We start from the raw sequence: 23,058 nt of genomic DNA, 5'->3' as shown, positions 1-23,058 counted from the left end.
GACTGTAAAGCTTTCCATATAATATGTAAACAAATATTCAAGATGAGAAACTTTCCAAATATAATCAAACGTGACATTATTGAATCAACTGTACGGTATTTTTAATGTATTTTAATATACATCTTGTACATGTACACATTAAAAGGTTTGCAAAGTTCTGTGAGTAATCAAGGTAAAAAACTATATATTGCTTGGAAAAATGTTAAAAATAAAATTTAATAATATAGGTTTAGAAGGATAAATGTTCAAATTCGATATGAGGTTAAGTGGTAAATAGGGCTTTTCAGCCCTATAATAAGTGGTAAATTCCTTCACCTCTTTAATGAAGGAATTTCTCTTAAATTTTTTTGATTTTTATGTGGAGTTTGTTTTAATGACCATCGCTCGCCTTAGGAATGCTGTTAAATAATCTGAAAGTTATACGGGATAATATAGAAACATTCATTGTCATAAGTTAAACGTAGTGCTAGAAGTATTAAGCGCATCCGCTTATACAGTTTGTATGTATTGTATCGTGGTTTGTCGAAACTCAACCAATCCGCAATGGCTATTCTATGTAGCTTTCTTTATTACAGGATGCCAGCGTTTTTGCTTGTTTTTGATAATTTGACACATTTGTTTTAATTAAAATTATTTTTTGTATTGATTATTAGGTTTCTCTTATCGTTCATGAATAGATCTGATTTGTATACAAAATACGTTTAAGCCTCCTCCAAAATTGCATAACTAGCAATATTCTGTGCTACAAAGCAGCACGTACATTCTACTGTTGCATTGGTGAGTACAATTTATTTTACTAATGGAATAATAATGTTTCATAATATACTATATATTTCCATTACTTATTAAAAATACGATAAATTTATATAAAGTGCTCTACAATATTCGTTTCCTCAATGCAATATTCAGTAGCTTTATAAAGTATAGGTAAATTCCTTTGCCATCCCGTTTTGAGTGACACGCTCTTCAAACTTTTTCCATTTCCTGTCAAGACGAATAAATGTACTTCCACTGCCAGATTTTCTTCGCTGAAGTTTGATCGGGTCTCAAGTTTGTCAAGATATAAAATGTCAAAGGCCTTTCATGCACTTTATTTAGACTTTCCCCGAATACTCAGTGAATTATTTTGTTCTGTTTGATTTTAATTAAATTTTGTCAATGGAAAGATTATTACATTTAGGCCTGATACAGTTATTTCATTTCCATACTCTAAAGATTTCTACATCGATCATGAATAACGGTTTTTACTTGATGGATGATTATTGGAAAAATATGGGTTTTAATTTCACTAGAGTTGTGCAATTTCAAATATTTTGTGTTTTGTATGGATCTGTATATCTGAACTTTGTTATATAATTCGCTTATTTATAAATATGTAATATTTTAATATGTATATATATATATATATATATATATATATATATATATATATTGATATTTTTATGTAATATAGTGATGTTTATAAAAACAAACATTATTGCTTTGGATTTGGTACACATGCTCTATGTAACATAAGATAGTAATGGTACTAATAATGGTATTAGACTTTTTTATGGACAGTTTAATAAGAATAAACATTTGGAAAAGGAAAATTAAATAGTTATATTTCTTTACATCGTTGAATATTTTCATGTATAGAATCTATCGTATATGACGTATTATTTGCATTACGGTTTAATTGAATATATCTCGAATACTCGTATGTTTATCTAAACAAATTGCAATGTAAGGTTTTGGTGCAAAAGATAAATATTGCGGTTTTAGTTTAAACATACACGAAACTAAAAAATACAAGAAAGTAAATGCATCCTTTGTGATGGTAATGTTTTAATGTTATATTATTAAGTTGACAGAATAATATGTTTCTTTTATAATTTTATACTCAGTGTTTCCTGGTTCCTATCATTGTTACCTTTAAAAGACACATAACATTTTTTATTTTTCCTAAATCCTTACTGCCCCTTGGCCAATTTACAGCTCTGTGGTAGCTGTATATTAAGACTCATCGCGCAGGCGGAGAGAAGCCCAGCAACGACATGCTTTTAAGAAAGAACTCTTAAGGCAGTAGAAATATAATTTGTACATCATCATACGCATTTTGAATTATTCTTATAAGGTGTGTGGACGAAAAATTTTAAAAAACTTGCAAATTTTATTAGAAATTGTGTTTGATTGTATTATTAAATTATCAAATATCTTATGATATGGCCTAAGATTACTTTTAATACAACTTTATATTTTTTGAGAAGTTGGTAGATATGCTAAAGGATATTTAATGAATCATCGGCTACTATAAAAGAAGGTAGGACTTTATCAGACCAGGCGTCGCATAACGGGGTGCGGCGAGATTGAACATAATTGCGTTTCGTATATACAAGTTAAGCTTCAGGCACAATTTGAAGTCCATAGGTCAGTTAGTTTACAAGATATCGAGCGGACAGTCAAATGTTGACAGACGGACATAAAGTATGAAATTGTTTCCTGCCCCTCGAGTGATAAGCTTCACTAACGTTCAGCCGAACTAGTAATATATTTACCCTGAAATACTTGCTATTAAAAGTTTAAATACCAACAATAACAAATTTGTTATGTTGTAATTGTTATTGTTATTATGTGTTATTGTTGTTACCAAGTAACACGTGCACCGAACAGAAACATGTTATACTGTACTCTTCTGTGATACAGGACCAAACTTACAGCCTCTGTATACTCTCGCATCTGCCGTTACAATACTGTTCCAGTTCAGCCGAGCCGATGTGACAAGTTGACGCATATCCCGGCATGACACCATCTTGCTGTACAATATAGCAAGCTCTGGAAACTAATTAGTTCACGGCTTCGCATAGCTGCTCATGTTCTCTCCCTCTCTGTCTTGACTGGTTCTACTGTCACATTTGAAGGTAATAAAGTCGGGTATCATTAAATCCAACATTGTGACATTGTAGAATTGCTAGATATTGCTAATATACGTTACGGTAATTAGAAGGTCTACACCTACAATGTATCCAAATTACAAATTATTTTTGTAAGCAGATAAAAACAATTTATTCACGAAACTAAGGAACCCGGTAGCGAACGAACTTAGTTTATCTCTTGGTAACAGTTTTCCGTACACTGTAATGACAGTAACAACTCTTCAAGGTGCCTCTGAATGTGCCTGCGTTGTTTAGGGTACTTCGGAGGGAATTATTGTACCGCATGGCCCTGCAACAGAAAGGCCTCTCAAATAAGATTAATTCACAGAGAATTTGACCTATTTTATTGTTAGTGTAGGGTTCATATGGACGAATTAAACTGAATTTGGGATCTATATAAAGAAAAAAGTGTTTCTCTTAAAGTTGTTTACACGAAGTCGCGTATGATGCCTTAAAAACCGATCTCAGTGGTATTTTTACGTAATGTCCTGAATATGAAATAACTTTAAGGCTTATATTTCTTCATATCTTATCTGAGTAGTGTAAATGTGGATAGATCATAATATATCAAAAACTTAATTTTGTAATGTACTGAAGTTCATATTTTATAATTATTTCCATATATAGTAAATCATGGGATGGAAGAAGTTTTGATATTAAACTAAGGAAATATTGTTTTATGAATCAGTATTTACTCAATTAAATATAGAATGTCATATATAAATCTCTATTATATGAGTCATGTAAACACATATATTTCTTTGTTTGATGTTTGTTTTTAACGATGGAAGAATTGAGAATGAAAAAGGATTTTTTTTACATTTGTCATTGTTTAGTGATAAAAAAAATCTGTAATACTACGTTTTAATATCTTCAATCGGATATCGTCTTCAAGTAAATAACTAAACTAACACATAATTAAAATCTAGATTTAAATAAACAAATTATAACCGAATTTCTTGCGATAACCAATGCCATGCAGACCGCTACACTGTGCCATTGGCACAAATGGGCAATAGTAGGGTTGCTTATGATTTTTAAGTTTTTTAAAGTTAATAATTTATTTACAGTTTTCAACTACCGGTACGTGTTTGAAAATACAAAAGAAAAATTTCAATCACTGTCAATACCGTTCTTGAGACATGGCAAGTAATAATTTACTACTACAGAATTTTTAATCCATAATATATGGATGTAATGAAACGTCTTTGAATTTTACCCCACTAAAACAAGGATTAATTTAAATAACTTTACGCTATTGTTTTCAGAAAAATAACATTTTCTGGCCCTTAAATGATAGGATTCTAAAACTTACCCAATAATTGTTATAAGATAGTATTACTATTTTTTCAAGTTATTATTTGGCGTTTCTAAAATTATAAGAACTATATAACGGCAGTTTAACACACATATGTATATTTATCCTATTGTAAACTCGAACATTACGGGTAAGGAATTATTGTTATGTACCTAAAAGGATTGTTACTTGAAAACATTAATAGATCTACCAGTAGTCATAAGCTCAATATGCTGTTAATTTATAAATTTGCACATGTATAGTAGAGAAAAGATGGAAAGCGAAGGAAAAGAATGTTAAAAAGCAAAGGCAACTTTTACTAACCCGACTATTTTATTTAGTGTGGCACCACTGCCGTCAAACTTTTTCCATTTCCTGTCAGGGCGATTCACACTACTTTTGCTCACAGAGTGTCGATGGTTGATCGCATCCGGAGTTTTGTCAATACAAGTCTCAATAGCCTTTCATGTGTTGAGCTATAAACGCTACTTATATCAGGGTGTGCTTGGATCTAGCTGTTAGATCTTAATAGTACTAAAATCATTTACAGAGATTAAAGTAGTATAATTATGTTCTTTTAAAAGTTCTAATTAATTCAAAAATTATTTGTTTAATCCAGGTACTGGGTTTTAATTACCTAAAAAAGTTTATTTGCTTTATATGCTGAGGTAACTGGTAAAGAATAGGTAGAAAATACAATATTTAAACTCATTTTAAAACCAAATATAGTCACAGACGGATTCCCGTAAAAAGAAAACAAAAATGCAGGATTCAGATATCTTTACTTGCAGTATAACATATTATTGTACTAGGGAATACATAGCAGAGACAAAAGACAGATAAACAATACAGAGAAAATACCAAGGGAAAGTTAAATAATTGCTTAAAACTTCTGGTTTGAAAATCGTGATATGAAATGGAATGAAGCGAACAAAAAGTATCAGGATGAGAACTTTTTAGACGTAAATTTAACGAAACTTCATACATAATATTATTAGATAAGCCACCAGTTTTCTGTTCAATTTAAGTCACTTTGGATACCAAGAAGTATTTATTGTATGAAGCAATCGAGACATCTATTGATATGTGTGACTTTAATTACAAGAGAAGATTTCCAATGAAAACATTCACGGATGGAAAGAAGGTGCCAGAGAAGCTACTACAATGAAATAGTATAAAATAGCCAGATATACAGTCACTGTATTAAAGCTTATTTAAGGCTATTACCTACATAAACATCGTGAATATACAGTAGTTGAAATATAGACAAGTCTAGGAGTGAAGGATACTACTACATGAGCACTTTATTGATGCCGCAAAAACCGATTATACTTAAAATGAAAAAATACACATGTAAAAATTAAGATTTGTTACCTAAAACAAACTTGTTACACTCACACATATTTTTACCCGTCATTATGAGTTAGGTTTAGGAAAATGTTGAAATAATCATTTAAGGATATTAGCCGTGTATGTTTGAACAGGTTTTGTACTTTCTATGTTCAAGTCTAAATTGTATCACTTTTGATGAATTCCCATACATGAGTTCTACTAATTCATATTATCCTACTACTACCTACTTAGTGCTACTACATCTCGGTGTGGTATATTGACTGTCTTAAGGCACTATAGAACAGTACTCTACAGGGAGATTTCAGTCACAAAAGTGTATGGTAACAGTTTAACCCACAATATCCAACTGGTACCGATAAGGTCTCCTCAATATAGCTCAGTATAGTGTATTGAACTTCTTCAGTAATCATGTTAGCGGTTATTTTCATAACTATTTTCTTACATTCTTGTTTACAACCTTCAATGAAAACTGTAAGCGCTGTACGAGTTAAAATACAGTTTCAAGAATTTTTAACAAACCCACCACCGAGATCACATTTGTTAGTTACTGCGTATATCATTATTATGTTCAACTTAATATTGCTTTTTAAATTTGTTTTTAATTCTTTCCATGATAACCATCAACCCAATTTAATGACTTTAAGCTTTTTCTCTGATATCTCAATGTTGCAGTTATTACTTTCTTGGAGTAAATTATAAAATTAATCTATTTTATAGGTCCATAGTTTATCAAACCCACAGACAAAAGCTTTATGCATCCATTTTGGAAAGGTATAAGAACACCATACCAAGTTTCGCGTAGCATACTTACCTAAGGAGAGTATGAGATAAATATCCTAGAGAGAGATTCAAAATCATGGAACTCAATATATGTGAATACATTTTCATGCAATATTCAGATTATAACTCAATTTGTTCTTGAGACAACATGGTTACATGCAGACAGATAGACCGAGGGAATATACATGTATCCTGACACCTGACAAACGCTCTGTCACTCTTCATTGAGAAACGTCATCAAACTCAATATCGCCCACTTGAGATACCCTGCAGACAAAACACTTTGCTAATACTGAGTTAGTGCATGGACTATTATGGAAGACGACTGTACCTGTATACAGTACATACACAGCAGTAGACACAAATTAGAGTTTTTAACTAATTTAGTTTGTCACGATAACCTGTGAATGACGTATAGACAGGCATATAGTCAGTCAGTCGTAGACAGAAACAGAAGATATTTTATATCTCATAAAGCAAATTTAAAATATACAATATTGTTAAAATTTAGCTCAGTTTATTCTTGAAACATCCTAAGGACGGACAGAGAAAGAAAATACATGTTGTAGCCCTCGGAGGGACAGGCTTCGCTTACACTCAGGAAATTAAAGTTGTGTTAATCGAGATGGCACTGTAAATTGAAATGGCACTATATCAAGTTCTTTAAATTATGTTGATAGCATAGATTTTATATATGTGCATATTATTATATATGTGTATATAATGAAACAAATAAAAAAGCAATGTTGACTCTACTTTCAAATGAAATTGTAATCTACCTCACAACTTCTCTGATATAACGAGATATCAGTGTCCAATGTTAAATTACAGCCTGTCTAGAGAAGATGGATGGTACGTCAGTCTCAACCCTTCTCATTTGGCTCAAACAATGTAATGATTTTTCAAGAGTATAACAAAATTCAACGAATTGCTTTTTAATAGTTATTAAATATATATTTAAGTCCTTTGTGGAAGAAAAGTTTCAAGGATAAAGAAAAAAATTAAATAGTTTAGTAGTATTCATATATTTACTACATATTCTGAGACACATAGATCCTTTTAAGTGTTTATGTTAAAGAAACAATAAATATTACCAGCGTTTTCTGAACTGAAAAATTTAAATGAAATAAACAACGTTTTGACGCTTTGGGAATCGGATATTACTTATGGCTCTAACTCTAGAAGCCAGTTAACTAACATGCAATGTCATTAGTCATTATCAGTAACAGTAGTATTAAAGATTGAAAATATTACATAGGCCTGTGATAACAGGTCATCCAAGTTTAAAAAGTTTCATACAATTGCACTTTAATTGAACTCGATTTTGGATACATACATACACACATACATACATACATACATATATATATATGTGTGTGTGTGTGTGTGTGTGTGTGTGTGTGTGTGTGTGTGTGTGTGTGTGTGTGTTTCGTTATACAACGTTAAAGGCTATAGCACAATTACTACTTAAGACACCGTGAGACATAGAAATGACATAGAGAAAGAAATGAATTTTTGCAGAACTTCCCATTGGAGAATAGGATATTGATAGATGAGTTACCCATACTTTGGTGGAACATATTTACCTGCAAAAATTATAAATTGTAAGACTATTCAATTATAAAGGTTACAAAAATATAAAATGTAATGAATACGGGTAATAAAATGTACCAAACGTGAGATACGTGATGTGACTGACAATACATGCCTCTCGATACAGTGTAGTTTGTTGCGTGTGTCATGGCACGTGTAGGTGAATAGGCAGGATCAGGATATGTCACGTCCGCCACGTTAACACCATTGACACGTCACGGCCGACAGACCCAAGCTCGGTATCACTGAGCTGTAATTGGTTCGTGTGGAAGAAAGCCACGTTCATGTGTGAATGTGTGTTATATACGTAACACACTTAATAACACATAAAAATGCGATTCTTTGTTACCTTAAAAAAAGATCACGTAGCTTTAAAATAACATGTTGCTTCAATTAATAATATTATTAAAAATCAGTTGAAAAAGCAACAAAATTGTGTACATATAATACTAATTTAAAAAAGTTAAATTTAAAAAAGTGGATCTTTTAAATATTTAGGTTAACATGTATGTTCATAAGCAAACAAAAAAGACTATATTTTAACATTGTAATAACTTTGCCATAAGCGAAGGATCAAATTGTAAAAGTGTATATTAAAAAAATTTTTTAATTTATACTTAGGAATTCTGTTTAAAATATTCTATTTACAATTTTCAACCTTTTTAAGTCAATGTACGAGTATGTGCCTAAATTTAAAATTTGAAGAAATCAAGACTAAAATAATTTACTCCAGTAAAATTGTTTTAAAAAGAGGTTTAACTGTGATAAATAATGAAATTGGGTTATCTAAAATTAGTACTAAGTCTATAAAAACTATAAACTATTTCAGGTTAGTTTAATAAATTGAAAGTGAAAATAAAACCTTATGCACATACACATTTTAAAGAAATGAGTGGTAGCTATGATTTTGGACGCCATATTTTCTTAGACAAATAGTTATTGTGTAAGCAGTTTGTAAAGACACTGATTAAATGAGAATATATTTGTTTTAATAAGACTAACAGTTTGAACAACAATCGTACATTTAATCCACTTCAACTCAACATATATTGAAAATTCACTGCTGACGATGCTTCGTTGGTAAGGCTAAACTTTTCTTAGTTTTAGTTAGTTAACTGCATATTTTCCAAACAAATCTCAAAGGACTAATGACATCTCTTTTATATTGAACAACATAGAAAATTGCAATTTTGTATGAACTACATTACCTTAATCATAAAACACAGTCAAATCATAAAACTACTACAAACATTACAACATATATAACATTTGAAAACTAATAATAATTACGTGATATGTAGGTGGGGCCTCGTAATGTTTTGCTTCACTTAAACAAAATGTTTTTTTAAATTACAATATGTTTTGTAATGCAATGGTTATCGTAAAAAGAGATTACTTTTTAACTTGTACGCCAAAGTTTAGTAATTTTCAGTTAGTATATTTTGCTAAAACATTGCTCTATTTAGGATTTTTTATTGTAAAGAGATTTGGTGAAAGTTTGAAAAGTTATATTAACTTTCTTAATTATTGTTAATTTGTATTATATTGCGCACTTACAATATGTAAATATTGCATCGATGAGGTCTATGTAAAAAGGGATTTTTCTGTTACGAGAAGTTGGGCAATAGCATTTACTCCTGAAAGAGCCTTTACACTGCTTATGGAGGGACGTGATATTCTGCATGGGTAAGGTTGGGGGCAGGAGCCACCTCCTGCCAAGGTACATGAGGAATGGTTTGGGCATTAATGTCAGTCATGTCGCTTGCAAGGAGAAGAGGTCAGCTCTGTTCCAGCCTTTCCAGTCATAGAAGCTAGGGGATGGCACGCCCTTATGTCTATACTAGCAGCAACCCCACCAATTCTACCAATCAACTTCTGCAGTACAGTATAGATATAGATTTGCACTTGCACCCCAATATCTCGATATTTGTGGTTAGTGATGTGCCGCTCCTGTACATCTATAAGTTGCCCAGGCTTTTGTTGTACCCAGAGTAGTTACAACTGGAAGGTATAAACCAGCCAGAAGAGAACCCCTGTGGACTCCTCTCAAAAAGCTTCATACAGATAGATTTTGTTCTGAGAAAAGAAAATTCAAAATATTTCCTACAGTAAAATTTTTATACCAGAAGGTATAACTCTGAAACGTATTAATATTAAATCAGTGCTTATATCCTTATAAAAATCATAAAACCATTAGTTATATTAGGAAATTGTAATTGATAATAAAAATATCCTGTACACCTCCTTTTATGTGGAAGGCTGCAAGCTATGATTTTGGATGCTATTTTTGTACAGACAGGTAGCTACTGTGTAAATAATTTGCATGCACACTCATAAAATGGCAATACTCATTGCTTTTTAATAGTACCTATACTATAAATAATGCTTGTCCAAATAATCATAAATTTAATTTACTTCCAGATAACAAGTGTTGAAAACTAAACTACTATTGATGCTTCATTGGCTGGGCTATATTTTTATTACCAGTTAATTCCATATATTCCAAAAAAATTTAAAGACTTTACATTTCTGTTTTATTTACCTCACGAAATTTGACTCGACTTGCCGGGGATACATTTTCATCCAAGTCTAATGAAATGTAATTTGGTTTCAAATAAAGAGAATGTATGAGCCAAATTGGGTTACATCTACTGCAAGATGTTTAAGTTATTTCTCCATTATATATATAGTAAATATTTTATTATGAATTAGACTTGTTCTCTATAATCAAGCAATGTCAATATCAATGTATATATCTTAGAATTTATACACATTTATTTGCTTTTTGGGTTCACGGGGTTTTAATTTTTTCTGGTTATTTTAAATAAATATCAACTTTCTCAGTTCACCGTAGATATATAAAATATGCTCAAAACAAGACAAAATAAACAGTTTTTGAATTAAACATGTACATTTTTAAAGACCGCAGATGTTTACAGAAGAGTAGAAACTCTTGAAAGGGAAACTTAAGAGAGCGTTCATCCAGAAATATTGAGTTTACAAACTTTGCCTCTTTACATATTTCTTCTAGTTATGAACACTGTTGCTGGTTTCAGTATATAAACTCGTTCTCTTTATGAGACATAGAGATGGTAGTATTTGATTACTTAACGCGAGTACAAAACCTAACATCACATTAACATAGATTTAAAATGTTATATTGTGTATTATTACAAGATAATATTTGAATACAAATCAAACCAATAAAACTCGTTTCTCAAGCTTATGATATGAGTACAGTTACACAATGAATTAAGACATCATGAATAATAAGAATAAAAGTATTTAATCACTGTTTATTTGCCATATATATATTACAATTATTACAAACATATATTCTGACATTTTGCAAAATAATTACAATTATAACAGCAAATGAAATTTTACTCATAAAATAATCCTTAATTTCATCCAGCATTCATTAATAATGATTTTAATGAATATATATTAAAATGCAAGAAGAAAACTTATATTTAAAACATTACATAATTTCAAAACCTACACTAAAATGTATAACAAAATGCTGCTAATATTGAGTCTCAGCTCCATTAACCATCAAAGTAGAGCGTCTAATATCTGACACTGGTTCAGAATGTTATACAATGGTTCAATGTCTCTCATGTCGTAGCGATGAAAAGAGTTGGGCAGACTGACGTAGACTCCAGATTCCAAGATTTAACCTGTTCCAGTATCAGACTTCCCACACTCAATAAGTGGAAGGTACAATGGAACTAAAACTCAACCTTTGCATTGAATCAACTCTTTACACCATAGAAATGTAATGATTACAAATTTCGGTTACTCAAACTTGCTTTGGAATCGTCCTTAAAACATCTTAGTGTACTAACCTGATCAGGCAATGAGAATACTTCTTCACCTAGATTACACTGTATCTAGGCAGACCTCCGAGGTCTCTCAAGCCGAAACGAGTTCGCTTTGAATATCTTTGTCACCGATGTTTTGTGGATTTCTTCAACCAGACGCCGACTCCAGATTGCGGATGTAAATCTGTACCAGTGGCACATTTCAGACGGTGGACTAAGCTAAAGGTGAAATGGAGCCAAACTCAATATTTACGTTAACACCACTTTTCCCACAGTAGCTGTGCTATGTGTACGATAGTGTACGGTTATGAGATTGGATGGCTGTGGAACATTACGTACGAGCAGTATTTATGTGACTTATTATCAAGCTTAGATTACAATTTTAGTAACTAACAATATACAAAGCGAGAGTCATCGGTTATAAGACTATCAGTGAGATTCCGCGGTAGCCTCACTTCATTATTGTATACATTAGAAAAACTGTAAATTTAAAACCCAGTTTTCCTCAACCGTTCGTTATTGCTTCTGATACAACACCATCAACATAGATGTATAGTATATGCTACATACTAAGATCAACGGTAGGTGGGTTTTGCTGCAGAAGAAAACACTTGTTAGGATTGTGAATGGTACATGAATTTTGTTGGACTTTTACCATAGTTCAGTGATAAAACACCATTCAAATAAGAGTTCGTAAATGCTACATACTAAGATCAACGGTGTATATTAGGGAGGTTTTGTACAAGAAACACTTGTTTAGGATGTGAAGGGTAACAGGAAATTTGTGGACTTTTACCATGTTTCAGTGATACAAACACCATTCAAATAGATGTATCGTATATGCTACATACTTAGTAAACGGTAGGGAAGGTTTGTGCAAGAAAAACACTTTTAGGATTGTGAAGGTAACAGGAATTTTGTGGACTTTTACCATAGTTCGTGATAAAACACCATTCAAATAGATGTATCGTATATGTACATACTAAGATCAACGGTGGGTGGGTAGGTTTGTGCCAGAAACACTTGTTCAGGGATTGTGAAGGTAACTAGGAATTTTGTGGACTTTACCATAGTCAGTGATACAAACACATTCAAAATAGATGTATTCGTATTATGCTAATACTAAGATCATCCGGTAGGTAGGTTTGTGCAAGTAAACACTTGTGTAGGATTGTGAAGTTAACAAGGAATTTTGTGGACTTTCTACTAGTTCAGTGATCCAACACCCTTCAATTAGATGTATCGTATAATGTAACATACTAGATCAACGGTGGGTAGGTGTTGTGTACAAGAAACATTGTTAGATTGTGGAGGTACAGGAATTTGTGGGACTTTTACCATAGTTCAGTGTTACAACAACATTCAAATAGATGTATCGTATATGCTACATTACTAAGATCAACGGTGGGTTAGGTTTGTGCAAGAAACTCTTGTTAGGATTGTGAAGGTAACAGGAGTTTTGTGCACTTTTACCATAGTTCAGTGATACAACACCTATTCACAATAGATGTATCGTATATGCTTCATACTAAGATCAACGCTTAGGTAGTTTGTGCAAGGAAACACTTGTTAGGATTGTGAAGGGTAACGGAGTTTTGTGCACTTTTACCATAGTTCGTGATACAACACATTCAATAGATGTATCGTATATGCTACTTACTAAGATCAACGGTGGGTTAGGTTTCGTGCAAGAAAACTCTTGTTAGGATTGTGAAGGTAACAGGAATTTTGTGGCTTTTACCCATGTTCAGTGATACAACACCATTCAAATAGATGTGATCGTAATGCTACTATACTAAGCATCAACGGTGGGTAGGTTCCGGCTTTTGTTCAAGAAAACACTAGTTAGGATTGTGAATGGTAACAGAATTTTGTTTCACTTATACAAGAAAAATCAGTGATACAACCACCATTCAAATAGATGTATCGTATATGCTACATACTAGATCAACGCTAGGTAGGTTTGTGCAGAAACATTGTTAGGGATTGTGAAAGGTTAAACAGGAATTTTGTGGACTTTTACCATAGTTCAGTGATACAACACCATTAAAATAGATGTATCGTATATGCTACATACTAAGATCAACGGTGGGTTGGTTTGTGCAAGAAAAACACTTGTTTGGATTGTGATAGGTATCAGGAATTTTGTGGACTTTTACCATAGTTCAGTGATCCAAACACCATTCAAATAGATGTATCGTATATGCACATACTAAGATCAACGGTGGGTAGGTTTTGTGATGGAAACCTTGTTAGGATTGTGAAGGTACTAGGAATTTGTGGACTTTTACCAATAGTTCAAGTGATACAACACATTCAAATAGATGTATCGGATATGCGGGATACATACTTAGGATCAACGGGGTGGGTAGGTTTGTGCAGAAACAACTTGTTAGCGATTTGTGAAGGTACAGGAATTTTGTGGACTTTGACCATAGTTCAGTGATACAACACCATTCAAATAGATGTATGTATATGCTACATACTAAGATCTGAACGGTGGTAGGTTTGTGCAAGGAAAACACTTGTTAGGATTGAGAAGGTTAACAGGAATTTTGGTGGACTTTGTACCATAGTTCAGTGGTACAACACCATTCAAATAGATGTATCGTATATGTACATAACTAGATCAACGGTGGGTAGGTTTGTGCAAGAAACACTTGTTAGGATTGTGAATGGTAACAGGATTTTGTGACTTTTACATTCGTTCAGTGTACAACACCATTCAAATAGAAGTATGTAAATGCTTACATACTAAGGTCACCGGTGGGTAGGTTTGTTGCAAGAAACAATTGTTAGGATTGTAAAGGGTAACAGGAATTTTGTGAGACTTTTACAAGTTCAGTGATACAACACATTTCAAATTGATGTATCGTATATGCTACATACTAAGATTTAACGGTGGGTAGGTTTGTGCAAGAACATTGTTAGGATGTGAGGTAACAGGAATTTTGTGGACTTTTACATAGTTCAGTGATACAACACCATTCAAATAGATGTATCGTATATGCTACATACTAAGATCAACGGGTGGGTAGGTTTGTGCAAGAAAACACTTGTAGGATTGTGAAGGTAACAGGGAATTTTGTGGACTTTTACCATAGTTCTGTGATACAACACATTCAAATAGATGTATCGTATATCGCTACATAACTAGATCAACGGGGGTAGGTTTGGCAAGAAACACTTGTTAGGAATTGTGAAGGTAACAGGATTTTTGTGGACTTTTATCATGAGTCAGTGATACAACACCATTCAAATAGACTGTATCGTAAAATGTACATACTAAAGATCAACGGTTAGGGAGGTTTGTGCAAGAAACACTTTTAGGATTGTGAAGGTAACAGGAATTTTGTGGACTTTTACATAGTTCAGTGATACAAAAACACATTCAATAGATGTATCGTATATGCTTCATACTAAGATCAACGGCTTAGGAGGTTTGTGCAAGAAAAAACACTTGTTAGGATTTTGAAAGGTAACAGGATTTTTGTGGACTTTTACATAGTTCAGTGATACAACACCATTCAAAAAGATGTATCGTATATGCTACATATTATTAGATCAACGGTGGGTAGGTTGGGGGGAGGATGTGCAAGAAACACTGTGTTAGGATTGTGAACTCCGGTAACAGGATTTTTGGTACTTTACTATTTACCATAGTTCAGTGATACAAACACCATTCAAATAGATGTATCGTATATGCTAATTTAAGATCAACGGTAGGTAGGTTGTGCAAGAAACACTTGTTAGGATTGTGAAGTTAACAGGAATTTGTGGGACTTTTTACCATAGTTCAGTGATACAACACATTCAATAGATGTATCGTAAATGCTACATACTAAGATCACGGTGGGTAGGTTTGTGCAAAGAACACTTGTTAAGATTGTGAAGGTAAACAGGAATTTGTGGACTTTTACCATAGTTTCAGTGATACAACACCATTCAAATAGAATGTATCGTATATGTACATATAAGATTCAACGGTGGGTAGGTTTGTGCACGAAACACTTGTTAGGATTGTGAAGGTAACAGGAATTTTGTGGACTTTTACCATAGTTCAGTGATACACTGTTTGGAGATCGGAAATCTGATCTCTTCCTCTGGTGGATAACTAACCTAACACATAAGTACAATCAAAGTCAAAGCAAACAAATCATACCATAGCGTTGTGACACGCATAATTCAGGAATTAACATCAACCATCTTGGGTGTCAATTCCATGCAATCTACCGCCTTCTTGCTTCTGACGTAACGATCTCTATTTACTATTGTCCTCGTCTGTTCTATGCTGTGGGTCGGCCAATGAAAACCTATCGTGACTTGTATTCTTTAGTTCAATTTTAATAATTAGGTTTTTTTCTTATTAGGTGCATTTATTGAGGATGGAATGCATATATTTGACACGAAATATTCTTATTGTGATTCCTTTCTTATGCGAGCCACAAAACTCTGATTTTACTTGTGTGTTAGAATTGTTAACCACCTAAGGAAGACATCTAAATCTGATTGTAGATCTCAAAACGTAGTGTTAATGATTTTTGTAGCACTGGAAAATGTTCGGAATGTCCGGAAATCATGTTTCCTACACCTAGAAATAGTTTTAAAACTTAATACACCCATAATACAAGAAAACATCAAGGAAACACATAAACTCAAATGTATTTTAGAAGTTTGTCTTCAGAAACATTCTACTGGAACCAAGCAACTACCAATACTTGGGAACATTCATGATACTATACAACGAGTAATGGTGTTATATGCGATACGGTTAGACTCTAAGGCCAACTGGCAACCTCGTCGCGGATTACTTATCTACTTTAGAGTACATCTGAAGTATGAGTAGTATAATATATATTTGAATAAATATACTAATATACTTTAAATGTATTGTAAATACACCCATAAGTTATAAAGTTCACTACCTTTTTTAATCAAACAATTCTTTCTCAAACAGGCATAAACCCTTCAGAGTAAAATTTCATAATTCAACAGAAATTACAGTAACAGCGTTTAGCGCCAACAAGAGAGGTTTTTGTAAATTAGGGAAAATTTTGTTTGGTCACTGTGACTGTTTTAGTTAATAATTACGTAAAAATAAAAAAATAATTGGTCCAACATACAATCATTCTTATATAAATATAAAACCTTATATGAATATGTATAGATAAAAATATGAACATCATATGTATTATTATAATTCATGAAATGGTTACTTTAAAAAAATTTCAGAGCTTCGATTGTTTTTTTTTATTTGAAGGCAGCACAATATTAAAGTGCTTATTGTGATTAATTTGTTTACAAATTCAAAAAATAAGACACGTTTTTAAGTAACAATATTAGATGTAACATAAGTAGCAGCATATATGACACAAAAATTAATTTCTGTTAAAGAAGGCTGTATAAATTCATACTAAACGTTAAATAATGTTATTATGTTTAATAATACCATACATTTAACAACAACAAACAATAAAAACATCAATTTATGCAAAGTTAGCCTGTACAAAACTTATAATTTTTAATTCAGATTTATAATTTTATATTAATACAACAGGCATCGGTATGTATATTTTTGAAAGCGTGATAATTCTTCATGGAAATGAGATAAATATAATACAAGTAGGAGCGACTCAAGAGAGCACAGCGAGGTTCCTTCCTTCCGGTTTGGACGTGGAACTTCCGGTCCAACAATACCCGAGTACTGAGATTATGTAACGTTTTAACTCTTTAGCGCCACTTTATTGAGAATTTAGCTAAGTGTAATACCTAACATTTAATGAAGACAGATCTAAAGCTTTGTAAATAAGCTACGTTTATCATTTATTGGCTTTTAATTTGAAAGATAAAAATTACTACATTTAATTAAAAATTGAATTCGTTTCAAACCATGCTTAAACGTTTTAACCTTGAACTCTTGCAGTGATGAGTTTTTACTTTAATACAAATTACTGCTGGACTAAAATTTAATTGAACATGTACACTGCTCTCCAATCTGTATTGTAAGCTTATGAATATTAGCTTAACGTTATTATCGGACTAATGTGTGCTTTTTTGCAGTCTTGTATATACAGGTATTGTTTTATGAAAAGCACACCGAAATATGATGAATTGACAGGAGGGCGTTTTTATCTAATTCGACGACATTGATCGCTCAGTTAAAACCGCTTTTAAAGATTAAAGCTGTCAGTAGCTGATAAGCTGCGTGGATCCCGATGTCAAAGTGCATGTGTGGGAAATCTAAGTTGCTGATATTACTCAAACCCAGATTTTGTTTTACTCATTAAATGAAGTGCGTCAATGAAATATTATAAGTTTTACTCTTAACTGATAATTGAGAAAACATAATATTATGTTAAATTAGTTTAATAGTATGAATATTATTTTGTTACTTATCAAGGATTTATAGATGAACGTAGGAGTACTCTAAGCAAGTGGGATTGTAAAATGAAACTTTCTTTTCTCGGTTATCTTATGGAACACTCAGATTTAGAAAATATTTCCGTAATACAGATTAAAATTTGTAGGATCAGTTTTTGTTAATTATAAGTGTGATGATAATTTACAAAAAAATAACTAAAAAATAGATAATGTCAAAATTAAATCGACTCCTAGGTATTTCATTATTAGTATTTATGTATGTCGTCCTCCTAGAGAGTCTCTCAAAACGACGGCAAAAAATAATAGAGCCATTAATATACGATGCATGAGACAGAATGAGGTAAGAAGGGTAGCAAGGTAATCATAGCGTAGATTTCGTAACAGAAACAAGGGACCGTGCTATAACAGTAACCTTCCTGAATGCAGCGGTCCCAGTATCAATATCAGTATTTACGCAAAACGTTTGAAAGCAGTGTACTCTTAGGGCATTTCAAATTGTACATAAATATGTTATTGAAATAGTGATATATATTTCTGGGAACACCCATAATGGCTACAAATGAACAGATGTATAAGAAAATTCCACTAAAACAAAAATACGTGGATATATTACAAACATTCTGAAATTATATAAAACTACTGATTCAAAAATCTGTTTTGTCAATATTTAAAGCTTCTTCTACTAAACTAGGAGACAGATATATAAATTATATATCTCCGATGGACTCTTTTATAGTTGATCATCTTTTAAAGTTTTATATACATGATATTCTAACAATTCTTATTATTCTTTTGCAATTTATATCTAGTGCCACTGAATTGCATCTCCCCAGCTTTAGTTGTATAAAAGCTTTCAAATATTGAGTTTAATATTGTATTATGTAAGAGACTACAACAAACCTCTCCCTTGGGAAGGAAGAGGGGAGAGATAGCATACTGTTTGCTCTCCCCTTGTTTCTGTTTGATCTGATTCACCTACAGGCTAGTGGCCATGATGACCTATAGAATAAGTCTAAAAGGGATGTAGGCCTCCCCATGAAAAAGTCCCACCGTTGTATTAAATATTTAATTAAAGATTAAACCAGCAGGAATATGTCACTCTACATGATAAGACTGTAGGTATATGCTTATTTTACCATAATACTACATATTATGGTAAAATATTAACTTATCATATTTTTCTCACTAACTTTTCATTTAGTTTCAAGTGAATGTGAAAAATATTCTAAAGTATTTATTATTATTTATACACTTTATATATAGTACAGAAAAGCCTACTTCTGTCAAAATTAAATTAAAATGAGTTTTAATACAGACTTTAAGTATGTAGTAAAAGTTAGATAGTAACTTTCCCCTTTATATCTACATTACTGTATTGAACAGGCATTACATACTTAAAACAGCAATGGATTGTAATACCAATATAAAGAAAATAACAACGGATTTTATGTACAATCAGAAGTTTTTTCTGTTCAAGTACAAAGAGTTTAACTACTGATTTATTTCTTAAGAAACAGACGGATAGCAAGTAGTTTTTGATACTTTGATTGATTAAACGAACTAATGAATCAAGGGAGAACTTAGTAGAACAGTTTTGGAAGAAAAATAATTCAAAGTTCTCGCTATGTAAATTGAGAAACGTTGGTTAAATATTTCCATTTCAGTGCAAATGATAATTGATTATCAATCGTCTAAACAGTGCACTGTGTACAGTTTAACTTTCAATTTATACAAAATAATTGTATATAAGAAACTAATTTGATTATAGTTTAAAAATTATATGACTAATATTAATGTTTTCAGTACCCGTTTTTGCAAACTGGCAATATTCCTAGACATGCCATTATGCATACCACTAATACAGAGATAGCCACTTGTAATGTTCTAGTCATGCCGGACATCGCGTGGCTCACCGCCGTCTGTGAAGTAATGTCGTATCTCGACAGTCCATAATTCTCCATCCAGTTTTGGAACAAGATAATTATTGTTCGGTTGCTACAATTTGGGCAAATATTTTTATTAGTTGGTTTGGAATCACTAAATACCAGGCAACACACAGTTGCGCTAAAAATAGATATGTGAATGGTACGGCTTAAAATTAACGAATTATATTTCGAAAGTGTTATCTTTAATAAGCATAGACATTTAGTTACGCAAGTGTAATTAAATTTGAACAAATAAATATTCATAAAAACAAACAATCTAATTTAAGATAAGTAGATGTTTTATGTAGATTTTTATTTTGATCTATAAATCATAAGCTTAATTACTCAATTAGATCATAAGCAATAGTATTCCAAGTCGTAAGACCATTTATCTATGTAAGAACATACGCTATTACTAGTTTGGTCTTCAAGGTCAGACTCCAACATCAAAAATAAAATAAAACAAAAAAAGTAAGGCAAGCTCTCACTTAATCTCAATAGCAATCTCATCTCAATAGCAATAAAGATACTTTAGTAAAAAGTATCGTAAGGACTGTCAAAAAAATTAACTTTGAGTAGTTAATTACTGATTTGACATCCTAATATTTTTTTTACACAATTGCCTAATATTTGTTTCTATAGATTTTTTAAATAGTATTACACATGTTTAATATGTTTTTGTCTATTTATACAACAGGTAACCCCCCCTCCACTTACTCGCTCATCACTAATTCTCCTACTTCCTGAGTTCCGACTTAAAAACTTTGAAGTTGACCCACGTATGTTTCATTTGCATGGCCTAGAACGATCTAATTTGAGATAAACATTTTTATAATCTTAACAAGAGGAAAACACTATTTCAATGCAGAGCGTTGGATTTGAAATGTGCTTGTGTCGTCTTAGAGAACTATATATATATATATCAACATAATCTCCAAAAACGATACTACAAGACAATTGGCAGAACATTCCACTGTGAGTTCTAGTGTGGATAAAACTGTGGATATAACAACGAACAAAATTACATGGTAGCTTCTAACATACTTAACCTTTCCCAAATATGATCTGAATTCCGAAGAAGTTTCTGTTTTATCCAAAGGGATTAACTTTCTCACCAACACCAAAGTTCAATCACATGGATTTTCTTGCTGATGCCCTCGCTTTTGCGCGTAATATTAGGCTAAAGTTTCATTTTCTACAAAACACAATGAATGATAATAAAATCCCAAATTCAGTTGCTAAGTTCAAACCGAAGTCAAATTGACCCCTCCTAATCTACCTCCAGATCATCCGATTGAACAATTCATAAATGTCATCTTATCGAATTTGTCACATCATGAATTCACGGATTCCTTAAAAAGTAATGACAATTTGACAGCAGGAGAAAGAAAAGCTATCACATTTCTTAGGAACAATAAAAGACATAATAATTTTACCAGAAGATAAGGGCAACACAATAGTACTTCTAGATCTCGGATGATTATATTTTTGAAATTAAGAACAATTAAGCGATACAAAATTTTACAAACAATCGATTATGACCCAACTGAACGTTTTAACAATGATATTAAGCAATTTCTCGCAGTTTGAGGGACCAAAAGAAGATATAAGTCAAGAAAACATTAGCTCTCCTAACTCCTGATGTCCCAAGAACCCCTTGTTTTCTATATTTTACCTAAAATTCATAAGGAAAACAAGGCCACCACCAGGGAGACCGATAGTTTCGGGTTATGGTTCTCCAACAGAAAGAATCTCCAGCTTTATCGACGAAATTTTGCAGCCAATGGTGAAAAATTTGAAGTCACACATCAAGAACACCGATCACTTCATCGCAAGACTGAATGAAATGAAGCAACCTATTCCCAGCGATGTTAATTATGGTTACCATTGATGTCCAGTCTCTATACACAAACATTCCTCACAGTTTGGGCGAAGAAGCAATTTCATATTTTTTTAAGAACTAGACCTAAGCAAGCCAGTCCCAGCACAAAATTTATAATGACATTACTTAATTTTATTTTAACTATGAACAACTTTAAATTTCAAGATAAAAATTACCTCCAAATTAATGGAACAGCTATGGCTCCAGGATGGCACCTGCGTATGCTAATCTATTTATGGCAAAATTAGAAGAAGATTTTTTGAATTCTCAATCCTACAAACCTCTTGTATGGTTGAGATTTATTGACGATATTTTTATGATTTGGAATAATAGCTTTGAACATTTAAAAGAATTTTTGGAAAATCTGAACAAATTTTCTATTTTGAAATTTACCTGGACATTTTCTAAAGAAATCATAACATTCTTGGAGGTAGATGTTTTTATTAAATCTGGATTTCTCAAAACAAACATTCATATTAAAGACAGTAACACAATGGATTATCTACATTTCAACAGCTGCCATCCTGTACATGTCAAAAAAATTAGTACCAAAGGGTTTATCAGTTAGGGCCAAAAAATTATGTACTGATAGTGCAGATTTTTCAAAATTATTTAGAAAAACTTGGAAATGCATTTGTCAAAAGAAAATATCCTTCAAAATTTATAAATAATCAAATTAAACACTCTAATGTTCACAAAATCCAAAATAATGATGATGTAAAATTTATAACAAAATATTTTCCTGGTTTATATAAAACAAACAATATTCTAAGAACGGCACACAAAAATTCTTGAATCTTCACCAATTACTAAAAACTTATTTTCAAAACCACCCAGGCTAGTGTTTCGTAGAAATACTAACCTGAAAAAATCTTCTGGTACGGCCCAAATTGCTACCTACTGAACATTCAAAATTCAGAAAAGAAGAAAAGTTTTAAGTGTAAAACCCTGTAAAGATAAACGATGTATTACTTGCAAAATTATGAAATCGTCCAATTCTTTTACCAGTAGTAAAACAAAGAAAAACTTACCCTATTAGAGAAGAAATTAATTTCAAAAGTAAAAATGTAATTTATCAATTAACATGTAAAAATTGTGCAATGGATTA

This window comes from Homalodisca vitripennis, chromosome 6 (assembly GCF_021130785.1).
Source record: "Homalodisca vitripennis isolate AUS2020 chromosome 6, UT_GWSS_2.1, whole genome shotgun sequence".
Lineage (NCBI taxonomy): Eukaryota > Metazoa > Arthropoda > Insecta > Hemiptera > Cicadellidae > Homalodisca > Homalodisca vitripennis.
The sequence above is the reverse complement of the archived record's forward strand: the minus strand, read 5'-3'. Positions refer to the sequence as shown.